The sequence below is a fragment of the Odocoileus virginianus genome, chromosome 25 (assembly GCF_023699985.2).
Source record: "Odocoileus virginianus isolate 20LAN1187 ecotype Illinois chromosome 25, Ovbor_1.2, whole genome shotgun sequence".
In the NCBI taxonomy this organism is placed as follows: Eukaryota; Metazoa; Chordata; class Mammalia; order Artiodactyla; family Cervidae; genus Odocoileus; species Odocoileus virginianus.
In genome coordinates, this window is record NC_069698.1 from 9,449,988 (window position 1) to 9,475,000 (window position 25,013).

The 25,013-nt window shown below is 38.2% G+C and overlaps 1 long non-coding RNA gene and 1 other non-coding gene across 3 annotated transcripts in view; both read right to left on the reverse strand.

Moving 5' to 3' along the window:
* Positions 1-25,013, reverse strand: part of LOC110145000 (uncharacterized) — a 232,436-nt gene that overhangs the window by 43,138 nt on the left and 164,285 nt on the right. The gene's annotated exons all lie outside the window — the stretch shown is intronic.
* TRNAG-UCC (transfer RNA glycine (anticodon UCC)) lies at positions 23,340-23,412 on the reverse strand. Its single transcript has one exon. It is a non-coding gene; the product is annotated as a tRNA-Gly (tRNA).

The window sequence follows — 25,013 nt, forward strand, 5'->3', positions numbered from 1 at the left end:
CAGATCATTTTTTTCCATTCAAAAGACTGCATTTTCATTACTGCTTATTGCCATAGACTCAAGTGGGAAAACAGTATTTGGATATTCCCTCTCAGGATTAACTTCAAGAGACTTTGCTAGGTAAAGGCAGAACGTTTACTGGAACATGCAGATCAGGTTGCAGACTTTTAATTTTAGTGGCAAAATGGCAATGAATGAGATAAGCCACTCGAGAATTGATTTGTCAAATCCCCATATCCTAGGCAAAATGACACGAGCAGTGGGTCCAAGAGCAAAAACAGTGACTTCTAGCTGCTATAAGTTGGCCAGGAAGACATCCTCAGTGAAACAACCAAACTTCTCACCAATAGAAGAACAAAAGACTGTCAAGGGTAACAAAGCCCCCTGCCCATGATCTTTTGCCTTCTTTGGCCCTCCTCTTCTTCACCATGTCCCACCTCACATATTTTCACCTCTAAAATTATCCTCCTTTACGTCTGCCAGCAAATTTTACCATAGAATCATTATTTCTACCAGGCCACACTGCCATTTCCAAATGTCTGCTACTCAGCTTCACTAAAATGAGACATTTACAGTCTCACATTCAACATGTTCTAAAATCAAACCTTGGCCAGCTAAGCCAGTTCCCCCCTTAACTGTCGTTATCTGTTAATGAATCACATTCTCCCAGGGACTCAGATGAAATAGTCCAACTATTTTTATCCTCTCATCCCTTCTCATCCTAAGCCAATCAATTCCTTGTCACAAAACCCACCTCCTCTGCGATGTCTCCCATCTAGATATGAACCATAAAAATAAAGCTGAAGGTTGTTCCTTGTGAGGCATGGCCTAAACAAAGGAGTCTATGGACTGGTTGAAGAGGGATGTGCTTCACAGAACACAAGAGATAAGAAAAAAAGCAGGAGACAGCTAGTAAGAAGAAAAGCACAGAGAGAAAAAATAAACTCAAGGAAATTATTTTTACTTCTTCTGGAGAAATTGACTAGTTTTCAAGAGCCTTGAAGTGCAAGTTGCCCACAGCTGAGGCAGGCAGCATCTAACGATACAAGTAATGGATCTCATAAGAATAGATCTCAGACATCATGGTTGAGTATTGAGCAGGATTACAGCCAAACCAAGAAAGGTGGAAAATATAAGAGGCTCTCCTCCTGTTCAACCAAAAAAATCAAGCTGGCTCTGAAGATAAAAATTATTTCAGCATTGGGGCTAACTGAAGTAATATGTTTCAAGTTAATTAAATTGCTTGTAAATATAATTTTAAGTTAAGCACATTGGCCTTGAATTTCACAGGTGCCCAAAAGTCCACAAGATAGAGAACCTCATCCAGATGTCATCACCTCATCTAGATAGGCTCAGTGCCCTTCTAACTATTCTCCTGCCGATTAATCTTTCTTCCCTTTCTTCCTCAGCCAGTTTTCCTTTCTAAAGTAATTACTGACTAAGGCTCTACCTTTTTCTTAAAAAGCAACAGGTTTTTAATATATCAATTTATTATTTTTAATATGTGTTAGATAGAAATAGTGGACTTTGTCTAATATTCAAAACCTTTTACAATCTGGATCCAGCCTAAGCTTCTCTATATCATTGCATTCTGAATACTGTATAAATTTTCAATTCAATAAAAACATTTATTAATAAAATATTTTAGCAATATTAAACAAATCAACCATACTATATGCTATCCCAGCATAGCACATATTTCCACACTTGCTTATTTTTGTTATTTGCATTCCCTCTGCTTAGAATTTGTCCTTATGTCTACTTCTTGATATTGTGTTAAACCTCAAAAACCCAAATCAAATGTCCCCTACTTCTCGAAGTCCTTTTTGTCCTTCTTTTGCTCTCAACTTTTAGAGGGCTTTGGTCATTGTCTCTATGGTATTTTCCATATTTTGCTTCAAACTGTCAAAACTGAATTGGAAAAATATGGGCAGTGGCATATTTTGTGCTGTAATTCATGTATATATCCCTATAGATATAATCCCTATTGGGCTTCCCTGGTGACTGAGACAGCAAAGAATCTGCCTGCAATGCAGGACACCTGGGTTTGATCCCTGGGTTGGGAAGATCCACTGGAGAAGGGCATGGCAATCCACTCCAGTATTCTTGCCTGGAGAATCCCTATTAACAGAGGAGCCTGACAGGCTACAGTCCATGGGGTCACAAAGAGTCGGACATGACTGAGCAACTAAACACATAATTACTATAGGTATAGTTTTATTCCAGTAGGTTTCTAGGTCATTACAAATTATTATAATATAGTGGCTTAAAACAACAGTGGAAACAGTGGCTGACTTTCTTTTTTGAGGCTCCAAAATCACTGCAGATGGTGACTGCAGCCATGAAATTAAAAGACACTTGCTCCTTGGAAGGTAAGTTATGACCGACCTAGACAGCATATTAAAAAGCAGAGACATTACTTTACCAACAAAGGTTCCATCTAGTCAAGGCTATGGTTTTCCCAGTGGTCATGTATGGATGTGAGAGTTGGACTATAAAGAAAGCTGAGCATCAAAGAATTGATGCTTTTGAACTGTGGTGTTGGAGAAGACTCTTAAGAGTCTCTTGGACTGCAAGGAGATCCAACCAGTCCATCCCAGGGAGATCAGTCCTGGGTGTTCACTGGAAGGACTGATGCTGAAGCTGAAATTCCAATACTTTGGCCACCTGATGCGAAGAGCTGACTCATTGGAAAAGACCCTGATGCTGGGAAAGATTGAGGGCAGGAGGAGAAGGGGACGACAGAGGATGAGATGGTTGGATGGCATCACCCACTCAATGGACATGGGTTTGAGTAAACTCCTGGAGTTAGTGATGGACAGGGAGGCCTGGCGTGCTTCGGTTCATGGGGTTGTAGAGTCAGACATGACTGAGCGACTGAACTGAACTGAAAACAACACAAATTTATCATCCAACAGTTCTAACATGGGTTTCACTGGCATAAAATTGAGTCAGTAGGGTATCATTCCTTTCTGGAAGCTCTAGGAAAGAATCCATTTCCTTGCCCTTTATAGCTTCTAGATGTCACTCATGTTCCTTGGCTAATGAGTTCTTTTCTTCATTTTCAAAGCCGGAAAAATTATCTCCAGTTACTGTCTTTGTTTTAAACTCTATTTTAGCTGATACAGAAATAGCTATTCCTGGTTTTGCTTTGTTTACATTTACATGGAAAATCGCATTCCATCCCTCCTCTTTCAGGCTGTACGTCCACAATGCTGAAGTGATATTCTTTCAAGCAACATAAAATTAGGTCTTATTCTTTTATCCAACCAGACACTCTATCTTTTAATTGAAGAATCCTATCCATTTTTATTTAAGGTAATTACTGATAGGTTTTGACTGAATATGGCCATTTTGTTCAGGGTTTTCTGATTATTTTGCAGTCCCTTGGTTTCTTTCTCTTTATCTCTTCCTTGTGATTTGATTATTTTCAGATCATCAAATGATCTGAAATCATTTGATACTTTGTCTCCTTTATCTTTTGTGTGTCTACTAAAGGTTTTGCTTTGTGGTTATCATGAGGCTTACATGAAACATCCTACAGTTATAAGTCTGTTTTAAGCTGGTAACAACTCAACTTCAAACACATACAAAAGCTCTACATTTTTATATTGCCTTCTCCCACATTTTGCATTCTCAGTGTCACAAGTTACAACCTTTATATTTTGTATCCACAATATACATTGGCATATTGGCAATAGAAAATTGGCCTTTTTTTGTTTTTGCCTGCTCTCTGCACTGAGCCCTGGAAGGTAGAGCTGCATGTAGTGTCCGCACACCTGTTAACAACTACGTCTATGTTTGCTATAATCCTGTAGGACTCATGAACATAAGCCCCATTGGACTTCAGAACTAGGTGATTTGGGAGACATCCCCTAGGTGTGGAAGCCTTAAAAGTCTGGGCTGTATATTTGTGGTTCAAACCCTTCACTCCTCATGGATAATTTGGGAGTTAGGGGTTCTCTCTTAACTATATGGTGCACTGATGGGAGTAGGAATTATGACAAGAATATGTCTCAGTATCTCCTACCTATTTCAATGCAGCTATTCTCTTAGTCTCCCCATGTCTAGGAGTCACTCAACTAGTTTCTGGATTCCTCTGTGAAGGAACTGCTCCATGTGTAACCACATATTCAGGGTGTAAGTGAGAGGAAGGAAATTCAGGGGCTTCTGATGTCATCATCTTGGTCCAGAGTATTATGTGCATTTCAGGTAGCCATCAATTGTTCTGAGTAAAAATTGGAACTTGTTGTATTTTAGTAATGGACAAGCGGGGGAACTGTGACAAATGTCATTTACACTAGAGAGTTCGCCAAATACAGGTAATATTTTGCTCTTTTTATTCTCTATTTCAGGATTGGTAAATCTGATGTAGTCATTGAAAAACATGATACAAATTCCAGAAATATCACTGGGAAGCCCCTTAATCAGTTTCCTCTCTGCTAATCTTTCTTCTCTTCTCTCTTCAATCCATCTTTCTTGAACAATAAAAGTGAAAGTGAAAGTTTTAGTCGCTCAGTTGTATCTGACACTTTGCAATCGTATAGAGTGTAGCCTACTAGGCTCCTCTGTTCATGGAATTCTCCAGACAAGAATACTGGAGTGGGCTGCCGTTTCTTTCTCCAGGGGATCTTCCTGACTCAGGGATAGAAGCTAGGTCTCCTGCACTGCAGACAGATTTTTTACCATTTGAGCCAACGGGGAAGCCAGAGTTATAATCGAACGACTTCCCTTGTAAAGATGTCAATGACTCCCTCATTTCCTACTAAACAATGTTGAAACTAACTAGGCCAAAGTTAAAACTTGCAGTCTTATCCAAACCTTTGGTTTTACACATTCCAACCATCATATTGTGAGTTAATGGCTCAGTAATAATAATATTTTGGGAATATGAACTTGAATGAACACTATTGCTAGCTAGAAACCCCTTGAGTTCTCAGTGAAAATTTGGTGATGCCTTAGTGGATTTATATTTTGATAAATTTCTCACAGAATTTAGTCACTGTGAGTCCCTTAAAAATCATTTGTAATTAGATTTCTTTAGAATTAAAAAAAAAATTCCCTACTGGCATGGGGATTTCTAATTAAAGGTAGTGGTATAAATGTTTTTTTGTTTGTTTGTTTGTTTAATAAGAGTCTTCCTCAAAGCACAATGAAAGCAGCAAAATGTGAAGAAGAAACAGCATCTCTAATGAAACTGGGAATGTACAAATCTGAATCATAAACTAGAAAGAATATCTGCCAAAACAATAGTGGTGCCTCATGACTAGGAAGCAGTTGAACAGAAAAACAGAAAACAGCAGAGAGGGTAAATGGCAATCGCAATTCTACTGCTGGAGGGAGCTAAATGTGAATTAAACACATGCTCGATTGTCCATGGAAGACTTTTGACATTCCAACCATCCTTGCAACTCCCCCACTTGATTGACCACTTGATTGTCCCCCAAAAGAGAAATACACAAATTAAGGGGAGACATGAATCAGAGAGAAGATGATAGAGGGGTTTTGGTTATTAAAAAAAAAAAGTGGAGGAGAACAAGATGGCGGAGGAGCAGGTGGACTTGGAGAACATCTCTCTCCACCGACACACCAGGAATACACCTTCAGGAAGAGAATACATGCAAAACACCAGGCGAGAGCGGACAGGAGGACCTGGCTGGTGGAAAAGAATATATACAACTATGCAAAACTCGGTAGGATGAAGGAACTAGGGGGAAGAATAGGGGTGTCAGTAGGATTGGACCTGCCCTCGGCAGGTGGGGGAACTGAAGCAGGGGTCCGATCCCCACATCAGGGTAATTGGCTGAGTCAGAGGAGAAACATTTAAGGCTGAGAGTGAAACAGGTGATCTGTGGCAGCCTAAATAGAATGAAAATCAGACAGTCCTTGCCGCAGCCATACATACCCGGACAGGGATGCAGGTTCCCTGGAAGGTGCAGCGACTGGGAGCTGGAATTTAGGGATTACGGAGCAATCCCAGGGCGAGGGCTGCTGTTGACTGTGGAGAGATGGATTGAGGGGAGGTGAGGGAGGAGACTGTGGGGGCAAATGCCTATGGAGGAAAGTCAAGGAAGGCGAAACAGATGAGTCACACATAGGGGGTGGAGCCATCACCATATTGTGCCTCCCTCAACAGGCCAGCATCAGCAGCTGAACAATAGACAGGCTGGCCAATTACACTGACTACAGAGCAGGACCCCGCCCAGGGGCTCCTTTACGTGCCTGACACGCCAACCTACAGAGAAGGAGCCCAGGAAGGGAAACCTCTAAGCGCCTGGATGGGAGGAGCTGAAAGACTGGCCAGAGGCCTTCTGATCGCCAGCTACAAGAGGCTCAAAAAAGGACTCTGAGAGGGCCATACCTCCTGTGGTGGAGGCAGTCCGTGTCCCTGCACACTTGGCACCGCCAGGGTCCCCACAAGCCAAACAACTGCACAAGCTTCACGCTCAACTCTCACCAGGGCGGAGCTGCCACAGGCAAAGAGTCTTACATCTATTCGTGCAGGGTCGCTTTGGTCGTGCCCGACTCTTTACGACCCTGCAGACAGGCTTCTCGGTCAGGGAGGGGGATTCTCCAGGCAAGAATACTGGAGTGAATTGGCCAATACTGGCTGCCACACCCCTCTAGAGCACTATATTTCCTGCCGCCCTAGCTGCCAACCCCCCTGAGTACCTGGTGCTGCCAGAACCCCTGCGACCCAAGCAGCTGCCCCACCTCCACACCTGGCCCTCACTGGGGCAAAGCCGAGTCCTCCAGGGCAGCCTCAGGAGCAAACCCCAGTGGACGACCCACGTGTGGAGGTGGAAATAAAACCACAATTGAAACCCAGGGGCAGTGTGGCTAAGGAAGACCCCAAACCTTCCCACCAGCTGTGCAAGCTACAGATTAAATCCACAGGATCAACTAGGCAGACTGTGTGTCTTTGGAATCTATAAAGGGTCACTGAGAGCTCCCACAAAAGAAAACGCACCGCTCCGATAGCTGTGAACACTGGAGGTAAGAACACACAGGAGCAGGACCAGGTTAGCGTCTGAGCTGCCCCCACGGCAGGTCCAGAGACCAGCGCCGTATTGGAGGGCGTCCCGGGGAGGGGAGGTGGCCTGTGACTCCCAGCGAGGGTGAGGACCCTGACGGCAGTGACTCAGGAACATTTATTATTCTGATGTGTAGACGTGTTCCGTAGATTCTTCTGGATTTTTGGACTTTTTTTCTTCTCTTCCCCCTCTGTTGTAGTTGTTTATTTATTGGCACTATGAAATCTAATTAACCTTTGGAGCTTTTTTTTCTCAACCATATTTTTTATTGTTGTTATAAACCTCTGCCACTACGTCAGGCTTTTGCAGTTCTGTGGAGTTTTCCTTTTATTTTCCTTCTTTTATTTTTTTTAAATTTTAATTTTTAACTTTTTAAACCTATTATTATTTTTTATACATTTATTCTTCTGTTTGCTTTTCCCACTGTTCTTTTCCCCTTGCAGTTAATCTTTAATGTATATAAATCTTCTTTATCTACTTCTATTTAAATTTTCTTATCTATTCTTTCTTTTCTTTCTCTCCCTTCCCCTCAACATATTTGTTAGTTTTGTTTTCATTGCTTTATTCCCCAATTGGCACCTTGCTTTAGTTTTGTTTTCCAGTTTGTGCTTTACTTAGTTTTCTTCTGGTAGATAAAATGTTTGGTTTTCTTTGTTTGCTGTGTCAATCTATTGTATTTTATTTTTGTTGGACTGTTTTGATTTTGCTTATGGGTGTCTATGTATATGTGTATATTCAGCCACACATTTTATTGTTGTTATAAACCTCTGCCTCTTACATTGGGCTGTTGCAGTTCTGTGAAGTTTTCCTTTTTTCTTTCTTTTTCCATTTTCTTTTCTCTTTTTTATAATTTTAATTTTTAATTTTTTTAAACCTATTATATTTTTTCTACATTTATTCCTTTGTTTGCCTTTCCTACTGTTCTTTTCCCCTTGCAGTTAATCTTTAATGTATATAAATCTTCATCTACCTCTACTTAACTTTGCATATCTATTCTTTCTTTCTTTTCTTTCTTTCCTTTCCTCTCAACATATTTATTAGTTTTGTTTTCATTGCTTTATTCGCCACTGGCACCTTGCTTTAGTTTTGTTTTCCAATTTGTGCTTTAGTTAGTTTTGTTCTTAACTGGTGAGTATAATTTTTTATTTCTTTTATTCACCAGGTCATTCAACTGTACTTTATTTTTGATGGACTGCTTTGACTTCACTCATGGGTGTATATGTATATGTGCATATTCCATTACTTTAACTATTATTTGCCTGATTATGTAACTGCCATTTGTCTAGGGTTCATCTTTGGTTTCTTGTTTTTGGAAATTTGTTTTAGTCTCACTCAATGCCATAACAAACCACTTGTGGAATCTTTGTTCCTGACCAGAGATCAAGCCTTGAGCCTTTGGAGTGGGAGCCCTGACCCCAAGACCCTAGACTGCCAGAAAACTAAGCCTGGGGGATATCAAAGAGTGAGCACACAAAGGAAACCACTTGAACACAAGACCCAGCATCACCCAACCACCAGTAGCACCCCGTGCAGGACGCCTCATCTAAACAACAACAAAACAAAAATACAAACCCAACCATCAGCAGAGGGGATCACTACCTCACTCAGCCCTGCCCATCAGGGGAAAACAAACAAACAAAAACCCGGCACAAGTCTCACCCTATAGGAGGTTTATACAAACCACTGGACCAACCTTAGGAAGGCAGAAACCAAAAGGAAGGAAGAATTCAACCTTCTTCAAGGGAAGACCTCAACTCTCCTTGATGTCTGGGAAAAGGAGACCTCAAACACAATAAGTTAAAAAAAAATAATGAAAAGGCAGAGAAATAGTACACAAATGAAGGAACAAACTAGAAACACAGAAGTCCAAATAAATGAAGAGGAAATAGATAAATTACCCGAAAAAGAATTCAGAATAATGATAGCAAAGATGATCAAAAACCTTGAAAACAAAATGGAGAAAATGCAATAAACAATTAACAAAGACCTAGAAGAATTAAATAATAAGCATACAGAGATAAACAACACAATCACTGAAATTAAAAATACTCTAGAAGGGATCAATAGCAGAATATCTAAAGCAGAAGAATGAATCAGTGAGCTGGAAGATAAAATGGTAGAAATAATTTCTGAAGAGCAGAATAAAGTAAAAAGAAAGAAAAAAAATGAGGATAGTCTCAGAGACCTCTGTGACAATATCAATATGTCCATTGACAGATGAATAGATAAAGAAGTTGTATGTATACACAATGGAATATTACTCAGCCATAAAAAGGAATGCCTTTGAGTCAGTTATAATGAGGTGGATGAACCTAGAAACTATTATACAGTGTGAAGTGAGTCAGAAAGAGAAAGATAAATATTGTATTCTAACGCACATACACGAAATGTAGAAAAAATGGTACTGAAGAATTTATTTACAGGGCAACTATGAAGAAACAGACATAGAGAATAGATTTATGGACACGGGGAGAGGGTGAGATGTATGGAAAGAGTAACATAGAAACTTACATTACCATATATAAATTAGACAGCCAACAAGAATTTGCTGTATGGCCCAGGAAACTCAAACAGGGGCTCTGTATTAACCCAGAGGGGTGGGATGGGGAGGGAGATGGGAGGGAGGTTCAAAAGGGAGGAGGTATGTGTATACTTATGGCTGACTCATGTTGAGGTTTGACAGAAAACAACAAAATCCTGTAAAGCAATTGTCCTTCAATAAAAAATAAATAAATATAATTTAGAAAAAAAATGTGTGTGAGACTGCATTGCAAAGTTAGGTCATCCTCCCATGCCTCTCCATACTACTGCTGGGCAAGTAGATGGCCCAGGTCCAAGAAACATCAATATAAAAGGAAAAATAGGGACTTCCCCAGTGGTCCAGTGGCTAAGACTCTTCGATCCCAATGCAGGGGACCCATATTCAATTCCTGGTAAGGGAACTAGATCCCACATGCCACAACTAAAATATCCTGCATGCTGCAGCTAAGACCTAGCACACCAAATGTAGAAATAAATATTTTTTAAAAAGGAAAACAACAGAACCAGCACATGGTCTAAACTATGGTATTACAGGAAAGTTAGAAAATAATATAAGCAGCAAAAATTAGTTGAAAATTAGACATCAGAAGAGGCATTTCAAAGAAAACTACAGAAGAAAATTTCAAAGAAAATAAATTCCATATAAAGTTAACTTGAACTCTAAGGGAAAAAAATAAAAACTCAAAGAAGACAAAGAAACCAAAGAAGAGATAATAAGATAATTTGACAGATGATAAATGGAAGGAAAAAATTAAATAAAATCATTATAGAAATAAAAATCACATTAAAAGCAACTCAAATTAGAAGACAGTTTTGAATATACAGTCAAAGAGAATTGGATTAAAAAGATAAAAGATGCAAGTAATTAGAGTTGATGATAGATCAGGAAGAGACACATGGGGAATCATGGTACTTATGTTAATTTTGAAGAAAATGTAACAGAGGAAAAACTTTTTCTAATTTTCCTCAACAATGTCTACAGACTTTTATTGGAAATAAATTGGACTCCAAAATTGCATATGCAGCCAAGGTTTATTATAAGTCAGACCTTAAGAGAGAATCAAGAATATAATAGACATAAAGTAATTCTGAGAACTGTTTTTTTAAAAATTTCTTTTTAAATTTCTAGAATTTTTTTTTAATTTAGTAAAAACAAAAATTAATTAAAATAAATATCTCAGGAGATTTATTGTGTAATAAAGAAATTGGATGTGTCTAAATGACTGAGATAATTAGAATTATAGAATACAATGTAAATATTCTCAAAGAAGGTAGATTATTAAGTAAGGATGTGACAGGGAAGCATGCCAATTTATGCAAATTTCACAGCGGTAACTCAATACAAACCATCTAAAAATCAAGAAATTGACTTAAGTATATATGCAAATTTGGAGAATTAACCACCAAACACTTACACACAAATTATACATTTTTTAATAAGCAAAAATAGATTAAATTTTAAAATCTAACTCTTTGACTGTATGATGTTGACAAAGCATGACTCAGAACTCAAAAGAGATTAAAGACTTAAAATAAGGCCGAACACCATGAAACTCAAAGGAAACATAGGCAGAACACTATTTGATATAAATCACAGCAAGATGTTATTTGACTCATCTCCTACAGTAATGAAAATTAAAATAAAAATAAACAAATGGGACCTAATTAAACTTAAAAGCTTTTGCACAGCAAAGGAAACCATAAATAAGACAAAAAAAAAAAAGAACAGGAGAAAATATTTGCAAATGTGGCAACTGACCAAGGATTAATCTCCAAAATATACAAACAGCTTATGCAGCTCAATACCACAAAAAAAAAAAAGAAAGAAAATGAAGAAATAGGCAAAAGACCTGAATAGACATTTCTCCAAAGACATACAGATGGCCAAGAGGCACATGAAAAGATGTTCAACATCACTAACTGTTAGAAAACATGTACATGAAAACTGCAATGAGGTATCACCTCACACAAGTCAGAATGGATGGCTATCATCAAAAAATCTGTAAGCAATAAATACTGGAGAGGGTGTGAATAAAAGGGAAGCCTGTTACACTGTTGGTGGGAATGTAAACTGATGCAGCCACTTCAGAAAACAATATGGAGTTTCCTTAGAAAACTAAAAGCAGAACTACCATATGACTCCACAACCCTACTCCTGGCCATAAACCCAGAGAAAACCATAATTACAAAAGATACATACACCCCAATGTTCACTGCAGCTGTATTTATGATAGCCAGGCCATGGGAGCAACCAAAATGTCCCTCAACAGAGGAATGGATAAAGAAGATATGGCACATATGTGCAACAGAATATTTGCACATATATACAATGGACTATTACTTGGCCATAAAAGGGAAAGAAACTGTGCCATTTGCAGAGACGTGGATGGGCCTAGAGACAGTCATATAGCATAAAGTAGGTCAGAAAGAGAAAAACGAATGTTGTATATTAACACATATATGTGGAATCTAGAAAAATGGTATAGATGAACTTATTTGCAAAGAGGACAAATGTATGGACACCAAGGAGAGTGGTATAAACTGGGCGATTGGGGTTGGCATGTATACACTAGTATGTGTAAAATAGATAACTAGTGAGAACCTACTCTATAGCCCTAGGAACTCTATTCATGCTCTTTGGTGCCAAAGAGGGGACATATGTACAGGTATAATTGATTCACCTTGTTACACAGCAGAAAATAACACAACATTGTAAAGCAACTAAATGAAAGTGAAAGTCACTCACCTGTGTCTGACTGTTTGCGACTACATGGATGATACAGTCCATGGAATTCTCCAGGCCAGAGTACTGGAGTGGGTAGCCTTTCCCTTCTCCAGGGGATCTTCCCAACGCAGGGATCGAACTCAGGTCTCCTGCATTGCAGACAGATTCTTTACCAGTGGAGCCACAAGGCAAGCCCAAGAATACTGGAGTGGGTGGCCTATCCCTTCTCCAGTGGATTTTCCCAACCCAGGAATCGAACCAGGATCTCCTGCATTCCAGGCAGATTCTTCACCAATTGAGCTATCAGGGAAGTGTAAAGCAACTAAGCTCCAATAAAAAATAAATTAAAAAAAAAAATTTTAACATGACAGAATGTTTTTTTAAAAGGGACAAGCAAAGAATTACCAAGAAAATTCAAACAAAAAAGAAGCAATCTCTGCAATATTGACTCATAATGGGTGAATTCAAGGGGAAAATCATTACACTAGAAAAGGAAGAGATCTTTAAAATGAATCCAAAGCAAAGTGCTTGAAACTTTTATCCTTAGCTAACTTAGCATCAAATCACATAAAGAAAACATGACATACAAGTTGGAAATAAACAGAAAGCAGCACAGTAGGAGAAATACCCAACTTTCTGAATCTCTGACAAACCAAGTAGACAAAAGTATAATAAATAAAGACACATGAAATATGTAAATATTATAACAGAACAGACTTAATAGATAACTGCATTTTAAAAACATGAAAAAGATTGTATCTCTCCTTGGTTCAAAAATCCCCATTGTCTCTCCAAATTCATCACTGGGATTCCGGCCTGCTTCTCTGACCTACCTCCTGCCATGGTCGTCTTCACTCACTCTACGCGCTCAGCGGCCCTCCGTGTTGCTCTCCCCAAATACCCAAGCCTTCTCACCTCCAGCTCCACTTCTCTGCCAGCCATGCACCTCTCTCATGAATCACCGCTCCCTCCTTCACTTCCCACAAGTCCCTGCTCAAATGTCACCACTCCACTAGGCCTTCGCCAAGGACCGCCTAACATGGTGCCCTCTCATCTCAGGCTAGTCACTCCCTACCTCCTTGCATGAGTGACTTTTCTTCAAAGCATCTGTCAGAAATGAAAATACATCTGTATGTATTTGCTTGATTACTTTCTGTCTCCTTTACTAGAACAAAAGCTCCTCAAACACTACTCAAAAATTTACTTTGTCCTACTCACTCTACCATCCCTAGTGCTTTGGATGGAATCTGGACATATAAATACTTATAATTAAAATGAATAATTATGCATTTACACATTACTTATTGAGTGAATGAATGATTTACTGATTTCTGTATCTCCCAAAAACAGAACATTTTTTTTTTAAGCTCATGGAATGTGGTACAAAAATTGATTACATATTTTGCCACAGAAGAAATCATAATACCTTACACAAAGTGTAAATAATACAGAAACCATTCACTGGCCATAATACAAGAAAACTAATGGTTAAGTAACAAATGATGCAAAAAGAAAAATCCAGCCACTTGAAAATATTAAAAATCAAAAGTTAAGATTGTAATATATCTGGAAAGTAACAACTATAAATGCCCTATACACTGAAACCAATTAAACACAGAAATAGCAAAGCTCTAATAGAACAATAATAGTCTAAAATGTATTTCTAAGCAAGATAAAGTAAAAACTAACTCAACCATAAAGTTAGAAAAAGAACCAAGAAATTTTAAAATTAAAGAAAGAAAATAATAAAAATTCAATAGGCAAAAGATAGATTAGGCAAGAAAATATACTCAAGAGCTGACTCCTTCAAAAATCAAATAAAAGAAAAAAATTTAAGTAGGTAAACTAATCAAGATGTTTAAAAACAAACATAAAATTTTAGGACATAAACACAGAAAATAAATTGAATTACAGGAGGATATATTGTCTGTACTATGCAATACATTTGAAATGTGGATAAAATTATAGTCCAGATGGCATGAATTTTATCAAACCTTCAAAAAACATAGTTCTGAGGCTAAATATTCCAGAGAAAGAAGAAGAAGGCAAATTTTAAAACTCTTATTACAACGAATAACACAGCTACAAAAGCACAATATAGAGAATAGATACGTAATTTCTACACATAAATATAATACTGCAGGCCAAGCTAATCATCTGTGTACCATATTGTAGATTAACCTAATTTTCAAATACAATAAAAATTCAAAACACAGTAGGACAAAATACCACATTAACAATAGTAAAAGGGAAGAAAAACTAAAAATAAACTTAGTAAGAACCTTACAAGACTAATAAGAAGAAAATTTGATGCCAATTCGCCCTCAAATTAATCTATGAAATCAATGTAAACCTATTGATTTGTTTGCAGTGTCTCTTAATAATGATCAAGATCATCTAGAAAAATGCACACACTGGTTTAGCTAGGAAAATTACATGAAAATAGAGTAACGAGGGTAAACTATCCCCACGAGGTAGTTAACATGCTTTAAAGCAACTGCCATTGAAAATTCTTCAGTATTAGGATAGAAAATATATACAGAGGAAAGGGACAAAATGAATAGTATGAAAATAAAGCTAACTATACTGATTATTTCATTTTTAATTGAAATGACTAATTCATTTTAACATGAAATTTCTTCACTAGGGAAATAATAAATTATTCAATAAGTAAGATATGAATACAATAGCCATTTACAAAACACTAGCCATTTACAAAAAAGAATTAAAATAGTTTCCTGTCTCATTCTTTTCTACAAAATACATTCTACATACTTTGAAGATTTAAAAAGAATTAAAATGTAAAGTAACTAAAATAAAATGTGAGTGAATATTTTTATAAACATAGAATGAGAAAAACTTTTCTATGCATCAAACAAAACTCCAGAAACTCTAAAGGAAGAATTTGATAAACGTTGGTGTATAAAATTCAGTGTGCAAAAATAATCATTGAAAAGTCAAAATGCAAAGAAAAACCAAAAGTATTTTCAGACTATGTGAGAGAAAGATGAGTCATTTCCTTAATATATAAAAAAGTTCTGACAAATCATCAAAGAAAAATAAGCAATCTATGAGAAAATTAGTCACAAGGACATGAACTAACATTTCAGAAAACGAAGAACTTAAATGGGAAACAAACACAGAGAAAGATCCTCAACCTCATTCTTGATTAAAGACATACAAATACAGCAATGGGATACCATTGTTTGCTATCAGATGTGTGGTAATGTAGTCAGTCAGTCATGCCAGACTCCTTGTGACCCCATAGACTATAGTCTGCCAGGCTTCTCTGTTCATGGAATTCTCCAGGCAAGAAAATGGAGTGGGTAACCATTCCCTTTTCCAGAGGATCCTCCCAACCCAGGGGTTGAAACTGGATCTCCTGCATTGCAGGCAGATTCTTTACTGTCTGAGCCCTGGTAAAGAACCTCACTGCAAATGCAGGAGACAGAAGAGATGTGGGTTTGATCCCTTGGTCAGGAAGATTCCTTGAGGAGGGCAAGGCAACCCACTTTAGTATTCTTGCCTGGAGAATCCCATGAACAGAGGAGGCTTGCGGGCTATGGTCCATAGGGTTGCAAAGAGTTGGACACAACTGAAGAAACAACATACAATGGAATTTACAACTCCATTGAGGGACTTAAGTAGTTCTTTTCACACACATTTAGAGAGAAGACACTGATACATCCTTTTAAGGACAATTTGGAAATATCTGGTAAAATTTAACATATACATGTTCTTCGTTTGGCAAAAACATCCAACATGAAAGAACTTTCCCTCCAGTTATACTTGCTTGAGTGTGCAAATGTATATACAAGGAGATTAACTGCAGCATTGCTTGTTTTAGCATGCATGCACACACACACACATAAATATACACACAGGAGGAAAACTTCAGTTCAATTCACTCACTCAGTCATGTCTGACTCTTTGTGACCCCATGGATTGCAGCATGCCAGACCTCTCTGTCCATCACCAACTCCCAGAGCTTTCTCAAACTCATGTCCACTGAGTCGGTGATGCCACCCAACCATCTCATCCTCTGTCATCCCCTTCTCCTCCCACCTTCAATCTTTCCCAGCATCAGGGTCTTTTCAAATGAGTCAGCTCTTCACATCAGGTAGCCAAAGTATTGGCGTTTCAGTTTCAACATCAGTCCTTGCAATGAATATTCAGAACTGATTTCCTTTAGGATGGACTGGTTGGATCTCCTTGCAGTCCAAGGGACTCTCAAGAGTATTCTCCAACACCACAGTTCAAAACCATCAATTCTTTGATGCTCAGCTTTCTTTAGAGTCAAACTCTCACATCCATACATGACTACTGGAAAAACCATAACCTTAACTAGATGGACCTTTGTTGGTAAAGTAATGTCTCTGCTTTTTAATATGCCATCTAGGTTGGTCATAACTTTTCTCCCAAGGAGTAAGCCTCTTTTAATTTCATGGCTGCAGTCACCATCTGCAATGACTATGGAGCCCAAAAAAAAAAAAGTCTGTCACTGTTTCTACTATTTCCCCATCTATTTGCCATGAAGTGATGGGGCTGGATGCCATGATCTTAGTTTTCTGAATGTTGAGCTTTAAGCCAACTTTTTCACTCTCCTCTTTCACTTTCATAAAGAGCCTCTTTAGTTCTTCTAAGCAAGGAGGAAAACTTAAATGTGTATTAATAGAGGTTGGCTAAAGACTTCGGGTAAAACACAAAATAGAATGGTATACCATCCTTGCAAAAAAGGTAAGTCTAATGCACTGATTTGGAAAGATAAGATACACAAGATATTCAGACAAGTGGAAAAGGTAATGTATAAAGCAGTATGCATTACTCATTCAACTAATATCAGAAGGATTCTGATTCTGATATACAGTTTATATGCTATATAATATACAGCATTGTGTATACACACAGGAAAATGATATTACAGAAGCAATTAAAAGCATATTAATTGAAAGAGTTAATATTTAAACTCCAGGGCATGGGAACAGGATTCAGAGAAAGATCTTTTTAAATTTCATTTCTATTTTAATTGGTAGAAAATCACTTTATAATTCTGTGTTGTTTCTGCCATACAATAATGCAAATGAGTCATAATTGTATATACATCCCTCCCTCCTGAGCTGCTTCCCCGCCCCTGGTTCACCCTTCCAGGTCATGACAGAGCACCAGGCTGGCCTCCCTGTGTGATTTAGCAGTTTCTCACATGATGATGTATATATGTCAATGCCACTTTTTCAATTCGTCCCACCCTCAACTTTCCGCACTGTGTCCACCAGTCTGTTCTCTCCTGGATGATCAGTACCATTTTTCCAGATTTCATTTATGTGAGTTAGTATGCAATACTTGTTTTTCTCTTTCTGACTTACTTCCCTCTGTATGAGAGGCTCCAGGTTCATCCACCTAATTACAACTGACTTAAACTTGTTCCTTTTTATGGCTGACTGTACAAAAAAGATCTTCACGACCCAGATAATCACGATGGTGTGATCGCTCACCTAGAGCCAGACATCCTGGAATGTGAAGTCAAGTGGGCCTTAGAAAGCATCACTACAAACAAAGCTAGTGGAGGTGATGGAATTCCAGTTGAGCTATTTCAAATCCTGAAAGATGATGCTGTGAAAGTGCTTCACTCAATATGCCAGCAAATTTGGAAAACTCAGCAGTAGCCACAGGACTGGAGAAGGTCAGTTTTCATTCCAATCCTAAAGAAAGGAAATCCCAAAGAATGCTCAAACTACCACACAATTGCACTCATCTCACACACTAATAAAGTAATGCTCAAAATTCTCCAAGCCAGGCTTCAGCAATACGTGAACGGTGAACTTCCAGATGTTCAAGCTGCTTTTAGAAAAGGCAGAGGAACCAGAGATCAAATTGCCAATATCTGCTGGATTACTGAAAAAGCAAGAGAGTTCCAGAAAAACATCTATTTCTGCTTTATTGACTATGCCAAAGCCTTTGACTGTGTGGATCACAATAAACTGTAGAAAATTCTGAAAGAGATGGGAATATCAGACCACCTGACCTGCCTCTTGAGAAACCTATATGCAGGTCAGGAAGCAACAGTTAGAACTGGACATGGAACAACAGACTGGTTCCAAATCGGGAAAGGAGTACATCAAGGCTATATATTGTCACCCTGCTTATTTAACTTATATGCAGAGTACATCATGAGAAACGCTGGGCTGGAAGAAGCACAAACTGGAATCAAGATTGCCGGAAGAAATATCAATAACCTCAGATATTTAGATGACACCACCCTTATGGCAGAAAGGGTGAAGAACTAAAGAGCCTCTTGATGAAAATGAAAGAGGAGAGTGAAAAAGTTGGCTTAAATCTCAACATTCAGAAAACTAAGATCATGGCATCCTGTCTCATCACTTCATGGCAAATAGATGGGGAAACAATGGAAACAGTAACAGACTTTATTTTTTGAGCTCCAAAATCACTGAAGTCATGAAATTAAAAGACACCTGCACTATGGAAGAAGAGCTATGACAAAACTAGACAACATATTAAAAGGTAGAGACATTACTTTGCCAACAAAGGTCCATCTAGTCAAAGCTATTCTTTTTCCAGTAGTCATGTATGGATGTGAGAGCTGGACTATAAAGAAAGTTGAGCATTGAAGAATTGATGCTTTTGAACTGTGGTGTTGGAGAAGACTCTTGAGGGTCCCTTGGACTACAAGGAGATCCAACCATTCCATCCTAAAGCAAATCAGTCCTGAATATTCTTTGGAAGGACTGATGTTGAAGCTGAAACTCCAATACTTGGCCCCCTGATGCGAAGAGCTGACTCACTGGAAAATACCCCGATACTGGGAAAGATTGAAGGTGGGAAGAGAAGGGGATGACAGAGGATGAGATGGTTGGGTGGCATCACCTACTTGGTGGACATGAATTTGAGAAAGCTCTGGGAGGTGGTGATGGACAGGGGGCCTGGTGTGCTGCGATTCATGGGGTCACAAAGAGTCAGACATGACTGAGCGACTGAACTGAACTGAACTGATAGTTTCCTTTCCTGTGCAAAAACTTTTAAGTTTTATTAGGTCACATTTGTTTATTTTTGTTTTTATTTCCATTAATCTAGAGGTCAGAGAGAATCTTCCTGCAATTTATGTCAAAGAGTGTACTACCTATGTTTCCCACTAAGAACTTCATGGTTTCTGGCCTTACATTTAAGTCTTTAATCCATTTTGAGTTTCTTTTTGTGTATGGTGTTTGGAAGTGTTCTAATTTCGTTCTTTCACATGCAGCTGTCCAGTTTTCCCAGCAACACTTACTGAACAGGGTCTCTTTCCATTGTATATTCTTGCCTCCTTTATCAAAGATAAGTTGCCCATATGTGTGTAGGTTTATCTCTGGGCTTTCTATCTTGTTCTATTGGTCTATATTTCTGTTTTTGTGTCAGTACCACACTGTCTTGATGACTGTAGCTTTCTAGTATAATTTGAAGTCAGAGAGGTTGATTCCACCAGTTCCATTTTTCTTTCTCAAGATTGTTTTGGCTATTCGGGGTTTTATGTGTTTCCACACAAATTGTGAAATCTTTTGTTCTAGTTCTGTGAAAAATGCCATTGGTAATTTGATAGGGATTGCATTTAATCTGTAGATTGCTTTGATTAGCGTAGTCATTTTGACAGTATTCATTCTTCCAGTCTGAGAACTTGGTATATACCTCTCTGTTTGTGTCATTGATTTCTTTCATCGGTGTCTTACAGTTTTCTGCATACAGGTCTTTTGTCTCTTTAGGTAGGTTTATTCCTGGGTATTTTATTCTTTTTGCAATGATGAATGGGATTGTTTCCTTAATTTCTCTGAGAAAGAGATATCTTTGCTTTCCATTTTAAACTTATTATGCACTATTTGAATTTTTATTATGTGTAAGATTTACTTCTTTATAATCATAAAACAAATATAAATAACAATAACACTTTTTAATTAACCCAATTCCAAAAGGTATGGCCTCAAAGATCAAATAATGCTTTATTACTCTACTTATTTAAATTAATTTTTTTCCTTCCAATTATTTTGAGATAAAAATAATTTATATTGTCAGAACAAACACAGGAAGACTATTAACCCTACAATTAAAATGTTTTGTGAATTCTCAGTTTATACAAAAATTATTTCAAATTTCGCATATGCCAATTAAAGAGTTTCCATGATCAGGGTAATACTTGGATTCAAGTTCTAATTTCCCTTTCAACTTTCTATGCCTGTAGGTGAGTCAAATTTTCAGTCATTGTATTTGTCTTTATAATATAACCATATGCAGAATACCTCAGAAGTCCATGAAGCATATTTACACTTTTCAAAACACTTCGAGTCCGTAAAAAAAACAAAAAAAAACCTGATGTGTAACAACTCTGCAAGAGGACAGTTAATACTCTCTCCACCTTTTAATAAATTATTTGGAATGTTTTCTTTACTACAGTACAACCTACCTTACCAATAAGGCTACTTTCTCTTTTCCTCTTTCCACAGGTTCTTATAATGCCTTTTTATGTTGCAAAACTCCCGCTGATTCTAATCAGGACAGCGTTTAGTTTTAGTAGCTTGTTACTGAGAATATTTCTCAGACATTGCTTTTTCAGTTTGAAGCCATTTCTTCCATCTCCTACTAGTGATGCTAAATTATGCCCCAGGGATATGTTTCTAATAACGCCTCATTCTTCTTTCCCAAACATCTATAACACTTGCAATGCAATAGCAATTTTCAAACAATAAAAAGTAAATACGAGGAATTCAACTCATCCTTGGTTTGCAGAGAACTCTGGCTGAATGGGAGTTATTGCAAAATGTATTCCCTCTAGGAAGCAGCTTCAGTTTATAGCTAACATCCCCTTATAATCATGCATTGTTTTAACACCAAAAATACTCAAGAACTCCAACTATAAAACAGAGCCATCTCTCCATAAATTTCAGGTCAATGTTTCATTTCATCAGAAGCTTTTGGTTTCAAATGGTCAATAAGTGTTAATAAATCTCAACATGTGGATTGTTATATTATTCTGATAGAGGTATTTGGTTCCAATGTGAAAATCTGCCCCAACCTGATCTTCATACTTCCTTTGATGAGCTGTTCTAAAATCCCACTGATTCCAAAGACATGTCTCTTTATTGAACAGATGTGTATCAGTGAGAATTAGGCAGACTTTCTGAGACCTATTATCAGGAATAAATTTTTCTCTAGGAAACATCACAGCAGGTACACTTCTATTCCAGGAAAAATTTTCCCACGAATGAATCTTTGTAACTGCCTGTAGGGGAGAAGATTATTTCAATTGGTGAAACTTGGATAAAGTAATTGTCTAGAACAAAGGGAAACTATGACCACATCTTCACCACAGCAGGCAATTTAGAAAAATTTAATGGAAAGACTGGAAACAGATAGAAAGAAGAAATTTCCAAGGTGAACCATCTGGGATTCCTGCGAAGTACGCAGATTGAAGAAGACATCTAACTCCCTTCCTTTGTGAGTTTATGACAGTGATAAAGGAAGTGTTTTAGGAATATCCTGTCTTGCCTAAATTGCAAGCCAGACTGAAGTGGGATGTTGTCAGCCTCTGAGGGCCTGTGTTCCCAGTGAACTGGGAACCAGCAATGATGGCATTGACCAGATGCAGGCAGAGGCAAGTTAGAAAAGCAGCGGAGGTATGGGGAAGAACCACGCCAAAAGTGCAGATGAAGCCCAGTAAAGTTTTCTTCCATCTGTGGAATGCCTCCTATTTCACAAGCACTTTCCTGCTTATCTTCTCACAACAACCTCATGTGGTGTTAGAACAGGAATAATGCCCTTTCTGTCAAGAGGGACCTAAGACGAATCTAAGACTTACCCAGAAAGTCTAACTTCCATTTCACAATTATTGGACCTAATCTTGGGGTGGAGACAGGGTGGAATTTAAAAACCAAATTAAACATAGCTCTTACACGACTGAGAGACTGAACTGACTGAACTGACTTACTATTCTTACAACCAAATCTTATCCTATGCAAATACACTGCAATGCAACAAACTGCTGGGAGCACAGCAGGTGCTTAATAAATGATTCAATGAATGTTGAATAAATAAATGAATGAGTGAATGAATAAATTAATGAATGAATTCATGTTCAGTTTTTTATAACTGGATTTTTTTAAGCTTCATTTTTCACAACTTTCTGCCCCAATTCTCCGTAAGACTTTTGAAAGGATGAATTATGTCCTTGTTACCTTTGTAGTTCCCGTGGAAACGCAGGATCCAACTCAACTCACAATCTTCTCTGGTCTGGCCTACACAGTGAGCAATCAAAGCTGGGGATTGAGAACCTTAGTTCACAGCACATGATCATCACAAGTCCACACACATCCCTGATCACATTACTCTCTTTATTTATATGTTTGAAAGTGAAAGTGAAGTCGTTCAGTCATGTCCAACTCTTTGCGACACCGTGGACTGTAGCCCACCAGGCTCCTCCGTCCATGGGATTCTCCAGGCAAGAGGACTGGAGTGGGGTCCTGGATTATCCAGGTAGAACCAATAAGTGAAGTGAAGTGAAGTCGCTCAGTCGTGTCTGACTCTTTGTGACCCCATGGACTGTAGCCTACCAGGCTCCTCCTTCCATGGGATTTTTCAGGCAAGAGCACTGGAGTGGGTTCCCATTTCCTTTTCCAGGGGATCTTCCCAACCCAGGGATTGAACCCAGGTCTCCCACATTGCAGGCAGACGCTTTAACTTCTGAGCCACCAGGGAAGCCCATTTATGTGTTTAAGTATCCCTAAACTACATGTATTAATTTTATGGCTATATATTTGTACTAATAAATGAGATGTCATGCTACATACCTCATTCTGTTTTACAGCTTTCTTTTTTCTGTTTTACATCTTTACTTAACATGTTTAGAGTATACAGTTCATTGCCATAACTAAAGTGTGTGTTTTTAATCATATATAGTTAAATGTATATAAAACATTTTTGTGACCTCATGGACAATACAGTCCATGGAATTCTCCAGGCCAAAATACCGGAGTGAATAGCCTTTCCCTTCTCCAGGGGATCTTCCTGACCCAGGAATCGAACTGGGGTCTCCTGCATGGAAGGCAGATTCTTTACCAACTGAGCTATCAGGGAAGCCCATATATATTTAAACATATTTACTTATACATGATAGACATTTAATTTGTTTCCAATCTTTGCTACACCAACAATACTGTGATGACTGTCCTCATATAGATCTATTTCTATACATGCACAACTCATTTTTATTTGAATTAATTTCAAATAATTAAATAAAAATAATAACTTCCACACAGAAATCTATATTTTCACCTTATTTGGGAAAATTGAAAAATTTGAAAACTGTGACCTTTTATTCCCTCCGAGAAATATTGGCTGGCACTGAGCAGGAGCTATGTGTTGGGCAGGCACTCTCCAGGTTTCCACATGCCACCGCTCCAGGTTGCCTCCTGACACCACTTCCCTTCTCTGTGTTATTTTCCTATTGCTGATACAGCAAATTACCACAAACTTAGTGGCTTAAAACAACACAAACTTCTTATCTCATGGTTCTAGAGGTTAGAAGTCTACAATGGGCCTCACTGGGTTAAAAGCAAGGTGTCAGAAGGCTGTATTCCTCTCTGAAGGCTGTAGGAAAGAATCTGTCTTCCTGTCTTTTCCAGCTTCTACAGTCTTTCTGCATTCCTTGGCTACTGTTCGTTCACCTTCCATCTTCAGAGCCAGCAATGGCTTTCTAATATTGCACCTTTTTAAAAAAAATTTTGACTGCCCTGGGTCTCTGTTGATGTGCATGGGCTTCCTCTAGTCCTGGCCCACAGCCTTAGTTGCCCCGTGGCATGCAGGATCCTAGTTCCCCAAACAAGGGCTGAACCCATGTCCCCTTTACTGGGAGGTGGATTCTTAATCACTGAGCCACCAGGAAGTCCCTCATATTGCATCATTTTGACACTAACTTTTCTGCCTCCCTCTTCCATCTGTTAAGATGCCTTGTGATTAAACTGGACTCACCCAGGTAATTCAGGATAACCTCATCACTATTTTAAAGTCAGCTGATTAGCAAACTTAATTCCATCTGAAACCTTAATTCCCTCTTGCTAGATAATAATGGCATATAACAATATATTGACAGATTCCTGGGATTAAGACATGACATGGGCTTGGGGATGGGAATACATTATTCTGCCTACCACACTTGGCAAACCCATGCAGGTCAAGTAAATTGTTGGTTTCTGTCCAATGACATCTAAGTATTGACACACAATAATAGACAACAACTGCCTCTGAATTGAATTTATTAACAAATCATACTGCTATTTTAGACATGCTAATCACAAAATTATTCAATATTGAACAAAGAGTTTGTTCCTTACATCCTTTTATCAGCAGCCATGTAACTGGCATGAATCTCAGTCTGCACAGCATAGGACCAATCTAATTCTTATCCTGTCTGATATTCTCTTAGCCATCAAGCAAAATATTATGTATTAAAGCAATATCATTAAGACATCTGCAGTAACCTGGCTAATAACCTGTGGTTATTTCCATTTTCTTAACCAAACTGAACTCTTTCAGTGATTGCTTCAGTCACTTTCACAATTAGAGAGAAAATGTCAAACAATCTTTACCTACTCATTTGCAATGGAAAAACAAGTTTAAGATGTCCAGGGGAGGAACTGGACCAGAAGAATGCTAGGTTCCTTCAAGTTCTAACTTTC